This window comes from Lampetra fluviatilis, chromosome 55 (genome assembly GCF_964198595.1).
Source record: "Lampetra fluviatilis chromosome 55, kcLamFluv1.1, whole genome shotgun sequence".
Classification (NCBI taxonomy): domain Eukaryota; kingdom Metazoa; phylum Chordata; class Hyperoartia; order Petromyzontiformes; family Petromyzontidae; genus Lampetra; species Lampetra fluviatilis.
Window position 1 is genome coordinate 7,572,201 of NC_136329.1, and position 18,566 is coordinate 7,590,766.

The 18,566-nt window shown below is 50.6% G+C and overlaps 1 protein-coding gene across 1 annotated transcript in view; it reads right to left on the reverse strand.

Moving 5' to 3' along the window:
- LOC144949965 (gap junction beta-2 protein-like) overlaps nucleotides 1-6,749 on the reverse strand; it is a 29,535-nt gene extending 22,786 nt beyond the window's left edge. Inside the window, exon 1 of the mRNA XM_078879955.1 lies at nucleotides 6,314-6,749. The gene's annotated coding sequence lies outside the window, so the exon portion shown is untranslated. The remainder of the gene's footprint in view (nucleotides 1-6,313) is intronic.
- Between the last annotated feature and the right edge of the window lie 11,817 nt (nucleotides 6,750-18,566).

Here is an 18,566-nt window from a genome sequence, read left to right on the forward strand (position 1 = left end):
CACTTGCCCCTACAGTCTGTTACAGGCTACACGGGGGATCTTTGGCTGTGCTGGTTATTTTTTTTTCATGAAAAAAAAGTAACAACCAGCGAACCCATTCAACGTGGAATGTGAGTCCGTCGTGGTCGAACGTTCGACCACGAGGCAGCCACCATCTCCACCCTCCCCTCATCTCCCTCCCACTCTCCCTCCACTCTCTCCACTCTCCCACCCACTCTCTCTCCCACTCTCCCTCCACTCTCCCCCCACTCTCCCTCCCACTTTCCCCCCACTCTCCCCACTCTCCCTTCACTCTCTCCCCACTCTCCCTCCCACTCTCCCCACTCTCCTTCCCACTCTCCCCCCCCTCTCTCCCCACTCTCCCCCCCCCCCTCTCTCCCCACTCTCCCCCCCCCCCCCTCTCTCCCCACTCTCCTCTCCCTCCACTCTCCCTCCACTCTCCCCCCCCCTCTCCCCACTCTCCCTCCCCCACTCCCCCCCCACTCTCTCCCCCCTCTCCCTCCACTCTCCCTCCACTCTCCCCCCTCTCCCTCCCACTCCCTCCCACTCTCTCACCACTCTCCCCCCTCTCTCCTCCCCTGCCCCTGTAGAGTGAACGCTTCACGTTTTGTTGTTGAGAATTCGCGGTTGTTTTGATTTGTTTTTGTCTTCTCATCGCTGCGGTGTTTCCCGGGGTCCCTTGCGAGTCACGATGTAAATATCCCTACGTTACACCCCTGACCTTGACAATGTCGAGCCAACGTTGAGCCAACGTGAGTCCAACATTGAAACTCCAAATCTACAGCAGCAGCAGGCATCGTCAAGGTCGGGATTGAACCCACGACCTCCTGCGTACCAGGCGAGGTAGTCAACATCTCCTAGCCACCGTGATGATGATGAGAGAGAGAGAGACGCAGACTCCAAATCTACAGCAGCAGGCATCGTCAGGGTCGGGATCGAACCCACGGCCTTCTGTAACCATGCGAGGTAGTCAACATCTCCTAGCCACCGTGATGATGATGAGAGAGAGACACACAAACTCTAAATCTACAGCAGCAGCAGGCATCGTCAGGGTCGGGATCGAACCCACGACCTCCTGCATACCAGGCGAGGTAGTTAACATCTCCTAGCCACCGTGATGATGATGAGAGAGAGAGACGCAGACTCCAAATCTACAGCAGCAGGCATCGTCAGGGTCGGAATCGAACACACGACCTCCTGCACACCAGGCGAGGTAGTTAACATCTCCTAGCCACCGTGATGATGATGAGAGAGAGAGACGCAGACTCCAAATCTACAGCAGCAGGCATCGTCAGGGTCGGGATCGAACCCACGACTTCCTGCATACCAGGCGAGGTAGTCAACATCGCCTAGCCACCGTGATGATGATGAGAGAGAGACACAAACTCTAAATCTACAGCAGCAGCAGGCATCGTCAGGGTCGGAATCGAACACACGACCTCCTGTACACCAGGCGATGTAGTCAACATCTCATACGCGCGCTCTCTCTCTCCCAGTGGCTGCGTGGATGTTTGTGTCTAGAACCTCCCACATTTAGAATCAAACACCACGCGTATTGGGGGGGGGGGCATTTGGCTGCTGCTGTGAATTTCCACATGGTGATGATGCTGAATATGGTGGTGATGGTGATGATGGTTGTGATGGTGATGATGGTGGTGGTGGTGATGGTGGTGGTGGTGATGATGGTGGTGATGATGGTGGTGGTGATGGTGGTAATGGTGATGGTGATGATGGTGGTGATGATGGTGGTGGTGATGGTGGTGGTTATGATGGTGGTGATGATGGTGGTGGTGATGGTGGTGGTGGTGATGGTGGTGATAATGGTGATGAAGATGATGGTGAAGATGATGGTGGTGGTGATGGTGGTGATGGTGATGATGGTGGTCATGGTGGTGATGGTGGTGATGGTGATGGTGGTGATGGTCGTGATGGTGATGATGTTGAAGATGATGATGGTGATGATGATGATGGTGGTGGTGGTGGTGGTGATGGTGGTGGTGATGGGGATTACAACAGATTATGATGGTGGTAGTGATGATATGGAGAGTGGTGGTGCAGTGGTTAGCGCTACGCTGCGCTACGAACCCGGCGACCCGAATTCGATTCCCGCTCACGGCCAACACCACCAGTGACGATTATCTGAACCGGTACCTGGGCCTCCCCTAGGTCGACTCAGCCTCAAATGACGGTGTTTAAACGACATCAAAACTGGAGAGACAAAGGCGGCCGGGTGTATGTGGCGCTGGCCACCCACCACCTCGCTACTCGCTAACAGCACTTGCCCCTACAGTCTGCTAGAGGCTACACGGTGGCCCTTTGTCTTTGTGTTCATAGGCGCTGCTGCTGCTGCTACTCGCTAACAGCACTTGCCCCTGCAGTCTGCTAGAGGCTACACGGGGGACCTTTGTCTGTGTGTTCACACACACAGACGATGCAAGTTCGGACCCGTAAAACCACGTGATGCGCGGATCGATTCACACAGCACACGTGACACACAGCACACGTGACACACAGCACACGTGACACACAGCACACGTGACACACAGCACACGTGACACACAGCACACGTGACACACAGCACACGTGACACACAGCACACGTGACACACAGCACACGTGACACACAGCACACGTGACACACAGCACACGTGACACACAGCACACGTGACACACAGCACACGTGACACGCTAACGCCATGGGACATTCTAACACCACCATTGTAACCTCATTTGGCAGAAGAAAAAATATGATAATTGTTTTTTTAGCCTTTTATCTGGCAACAAAACTGACACCTTATTTTTTTACAAGGAGTCATGTTTGCATTGACCACAATACCTGCGGTCGGAATGCAAACAAAAAACACAACTCTGATAATGTATGCACTGTTACTCTTTGGTTCTTTCGGTAAAGTCACGTATAAAGATAAAATAATAAATTAAATAATAGCATACGACGTTTAGATTGCAACACAAGCAATCATCATGATGATGACTGCTTGTGTGTGAAAGAACCAAAGAGTAATTCCTGCAGTCACGAAAGCTCCAAATTTAAGATCGTATGCACTGTTCTTGAAGTTGATTGGTCCACACCCGAGACAGCTTTCCTTAGAGCCCAGTCTCACATGGTGTTGGACCAGATGACGCCATATGAGACTAGGCTCTAAGGAAAGCTGTCTCGGGTGTGGACCAATAAACTTCAAGGACAGTGCATACATTATCAGAGTTACGTTTTTTTGCATTACGACTGCAGGTATTGTGGTCAATGCAAACATGACTCCTCGTAAAAAAGGTGTCAGTTTTGTTGCCAGATAAAAGGGTAAAAAAAACAATGATCACATTCTAACACTGCTTGAGGCTGGGCTCTAAACTGCAGGGGTGGGAAAACTTTTTTGTTCTGCCAAGGGCCATTTGGATATTTATAGAACATCATTTGCGGGTCATGAAAAATGATCAACTTCAGCATTGGCCCTGTTCATATTTGATCAAACGTCTCTGTGTACTATGTCTCTGTGAGTCTCTATGCGTCTCTGTGGGTCTATGTGGGTCTCTGTGGGTCTCTGTGAGTCTCTATGCGTCTCTGTGGGTCTATGTGGGTCTCTGTCGCTGTGTGTCGCTGTGGGTCTCTGTGGGTTTCTGTGTACTATGTGGGTCTCTGTGTGTCTCTATGGGTCTCTGTGGGTCTCTATGGGTCTATATGGGTCTCTGTGGGTCTCTATGGGTCTCTGTGTGTCGCTGTGGGTCTCTGTGGGTATCTATGGGTCTCTGTGGGTCTCTATGGGTCTCTATGGGTCTCTGTGGTCTCTATCGGTCTCTGTGGGTCTCTGTGGGTGTTCTATGGATCTATATGGTCTCTATGGGTCTCTGTGGGTGTCTATGGGTCTCTCTGTGGTCTCTGTGGGTCTCTGTGGGTCTCTGTGGATCTTTGTGGGTCTCTGTGGATCTCTGTGGGTCTCTATGGGTCTCTGTGGGTCTCTATGGTCTATATCGGTCTCTGTGGGTCTCTGTGGGTCTCTATGGGTGTTCTATGGATCTCTATGGTCTCTATGGGCCTCTGTGGGTCTCTCTGGGTCTCTATGATTCTGTAGAAAACATACAGAAGAATAGGTTTGACCCTTTCTGTCACGATCCCATTGGTCCCGTTCGTGGCAGCCGACACATCGCCTCGAGAAGAGAATCTCCATAATGATTGGTTCTTTCGGTAAAGTCACGTAGAAGGGAAATAATAATAAAAATAAAACATAAAATAAAATAAGAATCTGCATAGCTCAGCTGGTAAAGTAATCAAATTAAGCATTCTTTGGAAGAACGTCATCATTAGCCAGACGGAGTGTTGACTGCTGTGTTGGCCGGCTCTCTGTGCTGTGTCGCATGGCGTTTCTAAGTTCACCCGCTTCGTGTTTTCTCATTCATTTTTTTCCTGATGACGGCTGCTTGCGTTGCGATCGAAACGTCGTATTCGATTATTGTTGTCTGATTTCATTTGACCACGTGACTTTACCCGAAGAAGACCAAAGAGTGATTCCCGTAGTGACGAAAGCTTCAAATAAAGTTTTAAAATAAACAAAAAATTAGTTTAGTTTATTCTTAATAAAGTTATTTTGGCGGGGGGGGGGGGTCAGATCACGTTATTATTTACAAATGTGTCGTAACCCTCCACCACCCGACACGGCCAATCAGCAGAAAAATGTGTCACGTTTACAAAGGGACTTTGTAAACGTGGCACGTTTACAAAAGGAACTTTGTAAAAGTGACACATTTACAAAAGGAACTTTGTGAACGTGGCACATTTGCAATGTCCTTTGTAAATGTGTCACGTTCACAAACATTTACAAAAGGAACTTTGTAAAAGTGACACATTTTTTTACCGATTGCCCGTGTCAGGTGGTGGAGGGTGACGACACATTTATAAATAATAACGCGATCTGAACCCCCCCCCCCCAAAACAAACTTTATCATGAATAATATTTGGGTCGCGAAAGCCTGCCACGTGTCAAACTGGTTTAGTTTAGTTCGCATTTGCTTAACTCTCCTTTCGATCTGCACTCGTGTCGCGTCTGCTGTGGTTGTCGTAGCATTCTGCAGGGCGTCTGTGAGTGAAAGGAGCTTCACAGATCATCGGATTTCTCTTGCGGTGATAATAAAAATGTGTTGATTCTCACGGCTGTGCACGTCAAACATAACCTCGTCACGGGATCAACGCCACAATCACCACACCAGCATCATCACCATCATCATCACATACATCACCACCATCATCATCCGTAATATCGTCATCAGCACCACCACCACCACCATCATTTCATACAATGCACAGTCACCATCAGCATCTACATCATCATCACATACAAAGACAAAGATCCCCCATATAGCCTTAACAGACTGTAGGGGCAAGTGCTGTTATCGAGCACCTATGAAGGCCGGAACGGCACACGAGGGGGTGGGTGGCCAGCACCACGCCCGACCGCATTTGTCTCCCTAGTGGCGATGTTTACACGCCGCACCAGGTACTAACTTCAGGCTGAGTCTACCTAGGAGAGGCCCAGGTACCGGTTCAGATAATCGTCACTGGTGTTGGCCGTGAGCGGGAATCGAACTCGGGTCGCCGGGTTCATAGCGCAGCGTAGAGCTAACCACTACACTATCGCTCCCCACCATCATCACAGACATCATCACCATTACCACATACATCATCACCATCACTAGCATCATCACATGCATCATCACCACCACATACACCATCACCACCATCATCACCACCACCATGACCACCATCACCGTCACCACCATCATCATCACCACCACCACCACCACCATTCATAGTCACCACCACTACCACCACCACCATCATCATCATCACCACCACCACCACCACTACCACCACCATCATCATCATCACCACCATCACCACCACCACCATCATCATCATCACCACCACCACCACTACCACCACCATCATCATCACCACCATCACCACCACCATCATCATCACCACCACCACCACCATCATCATCACTACCACCACCACCATCATCATCAGCAGCCCCATCAGTTAAAGCACATCATCACGATCACCAATTCTAACAATGGGCCGATAAAACCCGTACCAACAAACCCCCCCCCCCAGTATGAAAGGCCACTCGGCACGCGCGTGCTCATGCCGAGGCTCGTCCCGCACCCGCCATAGGAACGTGGAATGTCCCACCACACCTGGGTAAACTTATAGCAGCGTCGGACGCGAAATGTTCCAGAACGCGGCTCGCAAAAGTTTGGCGGAAAACCTCCGCACGGATCGAGCTCCGCAAGCCCCTTCTCACCTCGTCCACCTTCTCGTCCACCACCTCGTCCACCACCACCTCCTTGTCCACCACCTCCTTCAGACGTTCTTGAAGTCCCGTGAAGAGGTGAAAGTGGATTTGAAGTGATTCCTTCCTGGAAGCTGTGTGGAGCGGTGCGTCTCGTTCGCTCGCTCCGTGTGAACTTTAAAGAAGTTTATAAATCTGCGTGTGTGTCTCTCTCGCTCTCTCTCTCTATGTGACGGTTTAGAAAAGTTTCCAAATCTGTGTGTCTCCCTCTCTCTCTCTATGTGAAGGTTTAGAAAAGTTTCTAAATCTGTGCGTGTCTCCCTCTCTCTATGTGAACGTTTAAGCAGTTTCCAAATCTGTGTGTCTCTCTGTGGACGTTGAAAAAAGTTTCCAAATCCGTGTGTGTGTCTCTGTGTCTCTGTTTCTCTCTCTCGCTCGCCCCCTTCTCTCCCCCTCGCTCTCTAGCTACGGAGGAGGAGGAATCTGCTTGGGTGCGGTGGTGACGCCAGAGCCCACACCAAGGCAAAGGTCCCCCGTGTAGCCTTGGGCAGACTTTGTGATTTTTTTGGGGAGGCGGTGGGTAAAGTGCCCTGTGAGTAGCCACCCACTGTGACAGCAGCAGCAGCGCTAACGATGAAGGACAAGGAGAGACACAGAGAGACAGAGAGAGACAGAGACACAGAGAGACAAAGAGACACAGAGAGAGACAGAGACACAGAGAAACACAGATGCACAGAGAGACACAGAGACACAGAGAGAGAGACAGAGAGACACAGAGACACACAGAGAGACACAGAGAGACACAGAGAGAGAGACAGAGACACAGAGAGACACAGAGAGACAAAGAGACACAGAGACATACAGAGAGACACAGAGAGAGAGAGACAGACAGACAGAGAGAGACAGAGAGACAGAGACACAGAGAGACACAGAGACACAGAGAGACAGAGACACAGAGAGACACAGAGACACAGAGAGACACAGAGACACAGAGACACACAGAGAGACACAGAGACACACAGAGAGACCCAGAAACACAGAGACACACAGAGAGACACAGAGACACAGAGAGACACACAGAGACACAGAGAGACACAGAGAGACACAGAGACAGACACAGAGACACAGAGACACACAGAGACAGAGACACAGAGACAGACAGAGAGACAGAGACACAGACAGAGAGACAGACACACAGAGACACAGAGACACAGACACAGAGACACACAGATACACACAGAGACAGAGACACAGAGACAGAGACACAGACACACAGAGACACACAGAGACACAGAGACACACAGAGACACAGACGAGACACAGAGACAGAGAGACAGAGACACACAGAGACTAGGAGGCTACCGGCGCTGTGGCACACGAGGGAGTGGGTGGCCAGCACCACCACGCCCGGCCGCCTTTGTCTCCCCACTCCCCCGGTGCGACTGTTCACCGCACTACCGGAGCACTCGCTTGAGGCTGAGTCGACCTAGGGGAGGCCTGGGACCGGTTCAGATCATCGTCGCTGTTCTTGACCCCAATGCGGGGATCACACAACAACAACAACCGCCATTCGCCACTAAGTGGCGGTGACGTCACCACGACGCTTGTGCCAGGCTAGGTGCACCTTGAGGCTATCACGTGAAGTGTCGAACGCCCGCTGGCAGGAGGTCACGGGGCAGACCCAGCAGATGCCACGGGTCGACTGACTGAGATGACCAAGATGACTGGCTAATGCACCACCTGTGCCCCCTACTGTGCCAACTTGCTGTGCTTTAGCCACCCGGCGCTCCGCTCGTTGTTGTGAGTGTCGCTCCTCCGCCCTCCGTTGTTGTTGGAGGGCGACTGCCTCCAACTGCCCAGTAGCGTCCTTCACGAGCCTCCTCCACAGAGGCCGATCTTGACACCGCTGGTACCAGTCATCGGCAAGTCCACTCAGCTCCACGTCCTCCTGTACCACATCACTCCATCTCTTCTCTAGCCCGTGCCGCGCCCGTTAGCCCCCCTCGATCCGGCCGAACAAAAGCTGTTTAGGCATGCGGTGGCTGGGCATGCGGTCTACATGGCCCAGCCAACGCAACCTTGCCTGCCAGAGGAGCTCACCGATGGGACTTTGCCCAGATCTTTCAAGGATTTGTGAGCTCCTCACACAATCCAGCCTGGTAAAACCCAGGATGGATCGTAGGCAGGCCAGCCTAAATGTTTCCAATCGGCGAAGATGCTCCATTAGGTATGTCCACGTTTCGCAAGCGTAGAGAAGAGAGGCAATGACCGTGGCCGAGAAGACCTGAAGCTTCGTGCAGAGCGACAGACCGGGTAGCTTCCACACAGCGTTACACAACCGATGAAAATATAATGCGGCTCGACTGATTTTGAGTGAGACCTCTGCTGTCAAACCGGAGCCGGTCATGAGCACACTGCCCAGGTATGGAAAACTCTCCACTCTCTCCACAACTGCCCCATCACCGATTGGGAGTTGTGGGGGTGGAGTGTCCGATGGTACAAAATACCCAGGCAGGTGCTTCGTTTTGGTGGGGCTGATGGTAAGGCCCCACCTCTTAGTGGCAGATCATTGGCATACATAACGTGGTTGACCAATAGGGAGCCATCCCTTGACCGCACCCGGGTATCTATCAGCCTCCCATTCAGGGGCGGTTTCTTCATTAGGGCGATTGGGCGACGCACCACCAATGTCATTCAACCACAGAGTCACGCTAGCCGTCACTGTGCCTCTGGATATAGTCCAATCAGCGTCATGTCACGTTCTGTGGAGTACCGCCTCTTTTTGGGCGATTTCACTCCGGCTGAGAATCGCCCCGAGTGGCCCGATAGACTTACATTCAAAGATGTTTTTTTTCGAACGGGGGGCGCTGCAATGCATTCTCTATGGCTTCCGGGAGGGCTCGCACTAACGTGCTTACGTCATCATACGTGCTAACGTCATCATACGTAAGCACGTTTCATCCAACAATATAATTTGTCGCCACCTAGTGGAATCTTTAATAAAATAAACTTGAGTGGATTGTATTAATAGTGAGTATAGAAACAAACAAGATGTATTGTAAGAGTCACTTAAAGAAGTGAAGTTGCCTTTACATGCTTAAGATGTTAATTTATCCATTGCATGGGTGGACCTTATCCTTATCAATCATCCAGACATTTGCCCCCCCTGAGAGATTTTGCAGGAGCCGCCACTGCTCCCATTGTATCTGTACCAGATGGAAATTCCTCTGGTACAGCCATCAAAGGCTTCACGAACTACGTGGTCGAAAAATATGTTAAATGTGGTAGCCAGAGGACATCCCTGCCGCACCCCAAGGTGTACAGGGAATGGCTCCGACTCCCGGCCACGTAGTTTTACCAGGGCCCGCTCATCACCATGAAGGTCCTTAATGATCGTGAGCAGAGGGTCAGGGACCCCGAAAGCACGAAGAACAACCCAGAGCCCAGGCCTACTGATGGTATCATAGGCCTTGACCAGGTCAATAAAGCAGAGATGTAGGTCTTGTTGGAAATCCCTACCACCTCTGCTGTAGCAGACGGACAGAAAATATGGCATCTGTGCAGGACCGCCCTTTCCTGAAACCGCATTGGGGCTCCGCAAGCCTCTCCTCAGCGTGCCTAACAAGGCGATGTTGAATAAGCTACTACTACATGTGTACTACATGTGCAGCTACTACTACATGTTTACCACATGTGTGTAGCTACTACTACATGTAATAGCTACACACATGTAGTAGCTACTACTACATGTAGCTACTTGTGGCTGGGAAAATGGCCAGGTGACGTCATGGCACCGAGAGAATTCGGGTCTGTCCCGTGACATCCTGCACCTAGCCTGGCACAGCAGTCATCATCATCAGCAGCAGCATCGTCATCAGCAACATCAGCAACATCATCATCATCAGCAGCAGCATCATCAGCATCATCATCATCAACATCATCATCATCAGCATCATCATCAGCATCAACAGCAGCATCATCATCGGCCTCATCATCAGCATCATCATCATCAGCATCATTATCATCAACATCATCATCAGCAACATCATCATCAGCATCATCAGCAGCATCATCATCGGCATCATCATCAGCATCATCAACATCATCAGCATCATCATCAGCATCATCATCAGCATCATCATCATCAGCATCAACAGCATCATCAACAACATTATCATCAGCATCATCAACAGCATCATCAACATCATCATCAGCAACATTATCATCAGCATCATCAGCAACATCATCAGCAACATCATCATCAACATCATCATCATCAGCAACATCATCAGCAACATCATCAGCATCATCAGCATCTACTCGGCTCGGGGTGCGAGGAGGTCACGTGGCCATCACGCGCGAGACGTCTCGCGCAGCCCGCAGCAGAACGCGGCAGGAAACTGACCCCACCCCTCACCCCCCCCCCCTCACCCCCCCCTCACCCCCCCCCCTCAACCCCTCCTCCTCACCCCCCCTCACCCCCACCCCTCACCCCCACCCCACCCACCCCTCACCCCCCCCTCACCCCCACCCCTCACCCCCACCCTCACCCCCACCCCCCCACCCCTCACCCCCCCCACCCCCCCTCACCCCCCACAGTGCGCTAACCACTGCACCACCGCTCCCCACACACACACAGTGCTCTAACCACTGCACCACCACTCCCCACACACGCACACAGTGCGCTAACCACTGCACCACCACTCCCCACACATACACAGTGCGCTAACCACTGCACCACCACTCCCCCCACACACACACACACAGTGCGCTAACCACTGCACCACCACTCCCCCCCACACACACACACAGTGCGCTAACCACTGCACCACCACTCCCCACACACACACAGTGCGCTAACCACTGCACCACCACTCCCCACACACACACAGTGCGCTAACCACTGCACCACCACTCCCCACACACACACAGTGCGCTAACCACTGCACCACCACTCCCCACACAGACGCTGTTATGGCATACATAATTGATCACACACACACAAGGCATTACGTTACACATTCTAAGCCCCATGCATTCACTGTTTGCGTGTGTGGGGGAGGGGTGGCACCTGGACCTCCCATAGGTCGACTCAGCATTAAATGGTTACGGTGGGGAGACAAAGACGGCCGGGCATGGTGCTGGCCACCCACCCCCTCGTGTGCCGTGCCGGCCTTCATAGGTGCTCGCTAACAGCACTTGCCCCTACAGTCTGCTTGAGGCTACACGGGGGATCTTTGTCTTTGTGTTCATAGGCGCTGCTGTTACTTACAGCACTTGCCCCTACAGTCTGCTAGAGGCTACACGGGGGATCTTTGTCTTTGTGTGTTCATAGGCACTTGCCCCTACAGTCTGTTACAGGCTACACGGGGGACCTTTGTCTTTGTGTGTTCATAGGCGCTGCTGCTGCTGTTGTTGATCTGACTCAGCTAAACTGAACTTCTTAGGGGCCGTCCATAAATGACGTCACGTGATTTTGGACGATTTTTGACCCCCCCCACCCACCCCCCACGTCACACGACGTCACAAAAAGTCAGACCCCGCCCCCCTAAAATATGACGTCACGAAGCTCCGTCCCCCCCTCCCTCCAATTTTTTTTTAAATGCTTCAAATCGCTTTACACTATTGTCATTGTAGTGCGTATTTAACGCGGCGCTGCACTCTGATGTTGTAGGAGAAAACATTTATTACAGAGTCTATTTAATTAAGTAGAACGTGTTGTCTATATTTATTTATAAAGTTGCGCATTTTGAGGTGACGTCACATTTCTCAAACACCCCGCCCCCCCCTCCCATCGTCACAAATGTCTGACCCGTCCCCCCCTCCCCCCCCTCCTAGGTGCGTGACGTCATTTATGGACGGCCCCATATGTCGTGTCTAGGTGTTAGCCCCCCACTACTGAGCTGATCTGCACTCGGGGTTCAGAGGCGACCATTGTCATCGCAAATGAAAGCAGCTCCACCACGTGGGGTCAGCGTCATCGTGATCATCACGTGGTGTTAGCGTCATCGTGACCATCATCACGTGGGATCAGCGTCATCGTGATCATCATCACCACCACGTGGACATTTATAGCAGCAAATACGGAGTGTTTCTCTAGACTCATAGAGACCCACAGAGACCCATAGAGACCCACAGTTACCCACAGGAACCCACAGAGACCCATAGAGACCCAAAGAGACACACAGAGACCCACATTTACCCATAGAGACCCACAGAGACCCATAGAGACCCAAAAAGACCCATAGAGACCCACAGTTACCCACAGGAACCCACAGAGACCCATAGAGACCCACCGTTACTCACAGAGACCCACAGAGACCCATAGAGATCGGAAGAGACCCACAGAGACCCACAGAGACCCACAGTTACCCATAGAGATATATAGAAACCCACAGAGACCCACAGAGACCTACAGAGAACCATAGAGACCCAAAGAGACCCACAGTTACCCACAGATACCCACAGATACCCACAGAGACCCACAGAGACCCACAGATACCCACAGAGACCCATACTAAAAGGTGACCCTTGCCATCACAAATGATGGCAGCTCCATCAAATTGGCTTATCGTCATCATCACCACCACCACCACCACGTGTGGGCATGCAAAGCAGCCTCCCACGTGCTCGAAACCCCGTGATGTTTGATTCTAAATGCGGATGTGGTGGACAAACCGGAGAATCCGGAGACAAATCCACGCGACCACGGGAGGGGGGGAGACACGCAGACTCCGAATCTACAGCAGCAGCAGCAGGCATCGTCAGGGTCGGGATCGAACCCACGACCTCCTGCACACCAGGCGAGGTAGTCAACATCTCCTAGCCACCGTGATGATGATGAGAGAGACACGCAGACTCCAAATCTACAGCAGCAGGCGTCGTCAGGGTAGAATTCGAACCCACGACCTCCTGCACACCAGGCGAGGTAGTTAACATCTCCTAGCCACCGTGGTGATGATGAGAGAGACACGCAGACTCCAAATCTACAGCATCATGCATCGTCAGGGTCGGGATCGAACCCACGACCTCCTGTAGACCAGGCGAGGTAGTTAACATCTCCTAGCCACTGTGATGATGATGATGAGAGAGATAGACATGCAAACTCCAAATATACAGCAGCAGCAGGTATGGTCAGGGGCAGTGTTAGTCTATGGGCAGTGTTAGTCTAAGGGCAGTGTTAGTCTATGGGCAGTGTTAGTCTAAGCGCAGTGTTAGTCTATGGGCAGTGTTAGTCTATGGGCAGTGTTGAGTCTATTGGTAGTATTAGTCTAAGGGCAGTGTTAGTCTATGGGCAGTGTTAGTCTATGGGCAGTGTTGAGTCTATTGGTAGTGTTAGTCTATGGGCAGTGTTAGTCTATGGGCAGTGTTAGTCTGAGGGCAGTGTTAGTCTATGGGCAGTGTTAGTCTAAGCGCAGTGTTAGTCTATGGGCAGTGTTAGTCTATGGGCAGTGTTGAGTCTATTGGTAGTGTTAGTCTAAGGGCAGTGTTTGTCTATGGGCAGTGTTAGTCTATGGGCAGTGTTGAGTCTATTGGTAGTGTTAGTCTATGGGCAGTGTTAGTCAATGGGCAGTGTTAGTCTAAGGGCAGTGTTAGTCTAAGCGCAGTGTTAGTCTATGGGCAGTGTTAGTCTATGGGCAGTGTTGAGTCTATTGGTAGTGTTAGTCTATGGGCAGTGTTGAGTCTATGGGCAGTGTTGAGTCTATGGGCAGTGTTGAGTCTATGGGCAGTGTTGAGTCTATGGGCAGTGCTAGTCTATGGGCAGTGTTGAGTCTATGGGCAGTGTTAGTCTATGGGCAGTGTTGAGTCTATGGGCAGTGTTGAGTCTATGGGCAGTGTTAGTCTATGGGCAGTGTTGAGTCTATGGGCAGTGTTGAGTCTATGGGCAGTGTTAGTCTAAGGGCAGTGTTGAGTCTATGGTGCAGTGTTGAGTCTATGGGCAGTGTTGAGTCTATGGGCAGTGTTAGTCTATGGGCAGTGTTAGTCTATGAGCAGTGTTGAGTCTATGGGCAGTGTTGAGTCTATGGGCAGTGTTGAGTCTATGAGTATTGTTAGTCTATGGTGCAGTGTTGAGTCTATGGGCAGTGTTGAGTCTATGGGCAGTGTTGAGTCTATGGGCAGTGTTAGTCTATGGGCAGTGTTGAGTCTATGGGCAGTGTTAGTCTATGGGCAGTGTTGAGTCTATGAGCAGTGTTGAGTCTATGGGCAGTGCTGAGTCTATGGGCAGTGTTAGTCTATGGGCAGTGTTAGTCTATGGGCAGTGTTGAGTCTATGGGCAGTGTTGAGTCTATGGGCAGTGTTAGTCTAAGGGCAGTGTTGAGTCTATGGGCAGTGTTAGTCTTTGGGTAGTGTTGAGTCTATGGTGCAGTGTTGAGTCTATGGGCAGTGTTGAGTCTATGGGCAGTGTTGAGTCTATGGGCAGTGTTAGTCTATGGTGCAGTGTTGAGTCTATGGGCAGTGTTGAGTCTATGGGCAGTGTTGAGTCTATGGGCAGTGTTGAGTCTATGGGTAGTGTTAGTCTATGGTGCAGTGTTGAGTCTATGGGTAGTGTTAGTCTATGGGCAGTGTTAGTCTCCATGGGTTCCCAACCCAGAAAAAAAATCTAAATTTGAAAAGAAATTTCTGCCATTTCCTGCCTAAGATATAAAAAAATATTCACTAACACATGGGATAGATTTTCATTTTTTTTACAATAATGTCTAACGGTGCTCTGTTTTTAGTTATTTATTTTTACAATTTCTTGACTCGTTGTATGTAATGACAGAGATTAGGGATTAATAAACTACAACCATAACCACAATCACATGAGCACAAATCTACGCACTGATTTATATGAAGACAAGTCCGCATATTGTGGCCAGGGTTTAGCAAATTGTTGTTTTTATTTACTTAGCATAGCGATTATTTTTATTATTTTTAAATATGTTCATAGCAATATATTGGAGGGGGCACATTTTGAGCATATTTGAATATTTATTTTAACGATTATTTTGTATTATGTTTTATTTTTATTATTTTATTAATTCCCTTCTACGTGGTGACGTTACCGAAAGAACCAAGAAGATGAATCCCTGCAGTCACGAAAGCTTTAAATCGAAATATAACTATTAGAATTACGGCCTTGGTATATGGGCAATGTGAGTCAATAGTTATTGATGATGATGATGTTGGTGTGTTTATTATGATTCTTATTATTGACGTGGGGAGGAAGAAAGCAGAGAAATCCCATGGCTGGTGCGAGGGGGCAACGCTCTATCCCCGTGCAGATGGAACAGATGGGGATCAGTCCACGCCACTTTCCTGTTCCACCCTCTACCTGGCAGAGCGAGGGGCGCGGCTCCTCCTCGGGGTGCAGCAGCGGTAGGAACAGCAACAGCAACAACAGGAACAACAACAATAGGAACAAGAGCAATAACAACAACAACAGGAACAACAACAACAGGAACAAGAGCAATAACAACAACAACAGGAACAACAACAACAGGAACAAGAGCAATAACAACAACAACAGGAACAACAACAACAGGAACAAGAGCAATAACAACAACAACAGGAACAGGAACAGGAACAAGAGCAATAACAACAACAACAACAGGAACAACAACAACAGGAACAAGAGCAATAACAACAACAACAGGAACAACAACAACAGGAACAAGAGCAATAACAACAACAACAGGAACAACAACAACAGGAACAAGAGCAATAACAACAAGAGGAACAGGAACAGGAACAAGAGCAATAACAACAACAACAGGAACAACAACAACAGGAACAAGAGCAATAACAACAACAACAGGAACAACAACAACAGGAACAAGAGCAATAACAACAACAACAACAGGAACATGAGCAATAACAACAACAACAGGAACAGGAACAGGAACAAGAGCAATAACAACAACAACAGGAACAACAACAACAGGAACAAGAGCAATAACAGCAACAACAGGAACAACAACAACAGGAACAAGAGCAATAACAACAACAGGAACAACAACAATAACAACAAGAACAACAACAAGAACAACAACAAGACGAACAACAACAGGAACAACAACAAGAACAAGAACACGAACAACAAGAACAGGAACAAGAACAACAACACGAGGAACAAGAGCCACAAGAAAAACAAGAGCCACAAGAAGAACAATAATAACAACAACAGGAACAACAACAACAAGAACAACAACAATAACAACAGGAACAACAGCAGGAACAACAAGAACAAAAACAACAACAAAAAACAATAACAACAACAAGAACAATAATAACAACAGGAACAACAACAATAACAACAACAGGAACAACAACAACAACAGGAACAAGAACAGGAACAGCAGCAGTGGCAAGCCGCCGCTCTCGATGTGGGCGAAGAATGCGAGGGGAGGGGTGGGGGGGGGCTCCCCCCATGGCCCCTCCCCTCCCACGTGACCCCTCCCCTATCCCGTGGCCCCTCCCCTCCCCCGTGGCCCCTCCCCTCCCCCGTGGCCCCACCTCTCCCACGTGGCCCCTCCCCTCCCACGTGGGTGCGGCTCGCGCTGGGCGTGGGAGCCACGAGGAGACCCTGGGTGTGTGTAGGTGTGTGTGTAGGTGTGTGTTTGGGTGTGTGTGTAGGTGTGTGTGTAGGTGTGTGTGTGTGGTGTGTGTGTGAATGTGGTGTGTGTGTGTGGTGTGTGTGTGGATGTGGTGTGTGTGTGTGGGTGAGTGTACGAGGGTGTGTGCCTATGCACTTGTCGAACATATTTCGCAACGTGCATATCGCGCCGTGCTAAACGGACGTGTGTGAGATCATTGACATTCGCGTGTACTTATCGAATGATGTGGTACGGGAGGAGATGAGATGGTGAGTGGGTGAGTGAATGGGTGAGTGAGTGGGTGAGTGGGTGAGTGAGTTGGTGAGTGGGTGAGTGGATGAGTGAGTTGGTGAGTGAGTTGGTGAGTGGGTGAGTGAGTTGGTGAGTGGGTGAGTGAGTGGATGAGTGAGTGGGTGAGTGAGTGGGTGAGTTGGTGAGTGGTACAGAGAAGAGATGGACTGATGGGTGAGTGAGTGAGTGAGTGGGTGAGTGAGTGAGTGAGTGGGTGAGTGAGTGAGTGAGTTGGTGAGTGGGTGAGTGTGTGAGTGGGTGAGTTGGATCGGTGGGTGAGTGAGTGACACGGGCTAGAGAAGAGTGATGTGGTACAGGAGGATGTGGAGCTGAGTGGACTTGCCGATGACCGATACCAGCGGTGTCAAGATCGGCCTCTGTGGAGGAGGAGGCTCGTGAGGGACGCTGCTACTGGGCAGTGCCAGGCTAGGTGCACCTTGAGGCTACTGGGCAGTCGGAGGCAATCGCCCTCCAGCAACAGCGGAGGGCGGAGGGAGCGACGCTCACAACAACGAGCGGAGCGCCTGGGCGGATAAAACGCAACGCGTTTGAACGGTAGGGGGCACAGGTGGTGCATCAGCCGGTCATCTCAGCCGGTCGACCCGTGGCACCTGCTGGGTCTGTCACGTGACCTCCTGCCGGCAAGGGCGTTCGACACTTCACGTGGCTTTAACATGCACCTAGCCTGGCACAGGTGACATCACCGCTTAGTGGCGAATGGCGGTTGTTGTTGTTGTACTTAGGGGCCGTCCATAAATGACGTCACGCACCTATGGGGGGGGGAGGGGTGGGGGTCAGATATATGGGACGATGGGGGGGGGCGGGTGTTTGAGAAATGTGACGTCACGTAAAAATGCGCAACTTTATAAATAAATATAGACAACGCGTTCTACTTAATTAAATGGACTTTGTAATAAATGTTTTCTCCTACAACATCAGAGTGCAGCGCCGCATTAAATACGCACTACAATGACAATAGTTTAAAGCGATTTGAAGCATGTTTTATTTTTGGGGGGGGCAGAGCTTTATGACGTCATGTTTGAGGGGGGGGGTCTGAATTGTTGTGACGTCGTGTGACGAAATGGGGGGGGGGGTCAAAAATCGCGTGACGTCATTTATGGACGGCCCCTTATATATGTGTACAAGTCTGTGTGTGTTGTGGGGAGCGGTGGTGTAGCGGTTAGCGCTACGAACCTGGCGACCCGATCCTGGGCATCCCCTAGGTTGACTCAGCCTCAAATGAGTAGCTGGTGTAGCGGTGTGTAGTAAACATCGCCACTGGGGAGACAAAGGCGGCCGGGTGTGGTGCTGGCCACCCACCCCCCTCATGTGTCGTGCCGGAACTTCATAGGCGATCGCTAACAGCACTTGCCCCTACAGTCTGTTACAGACTACAC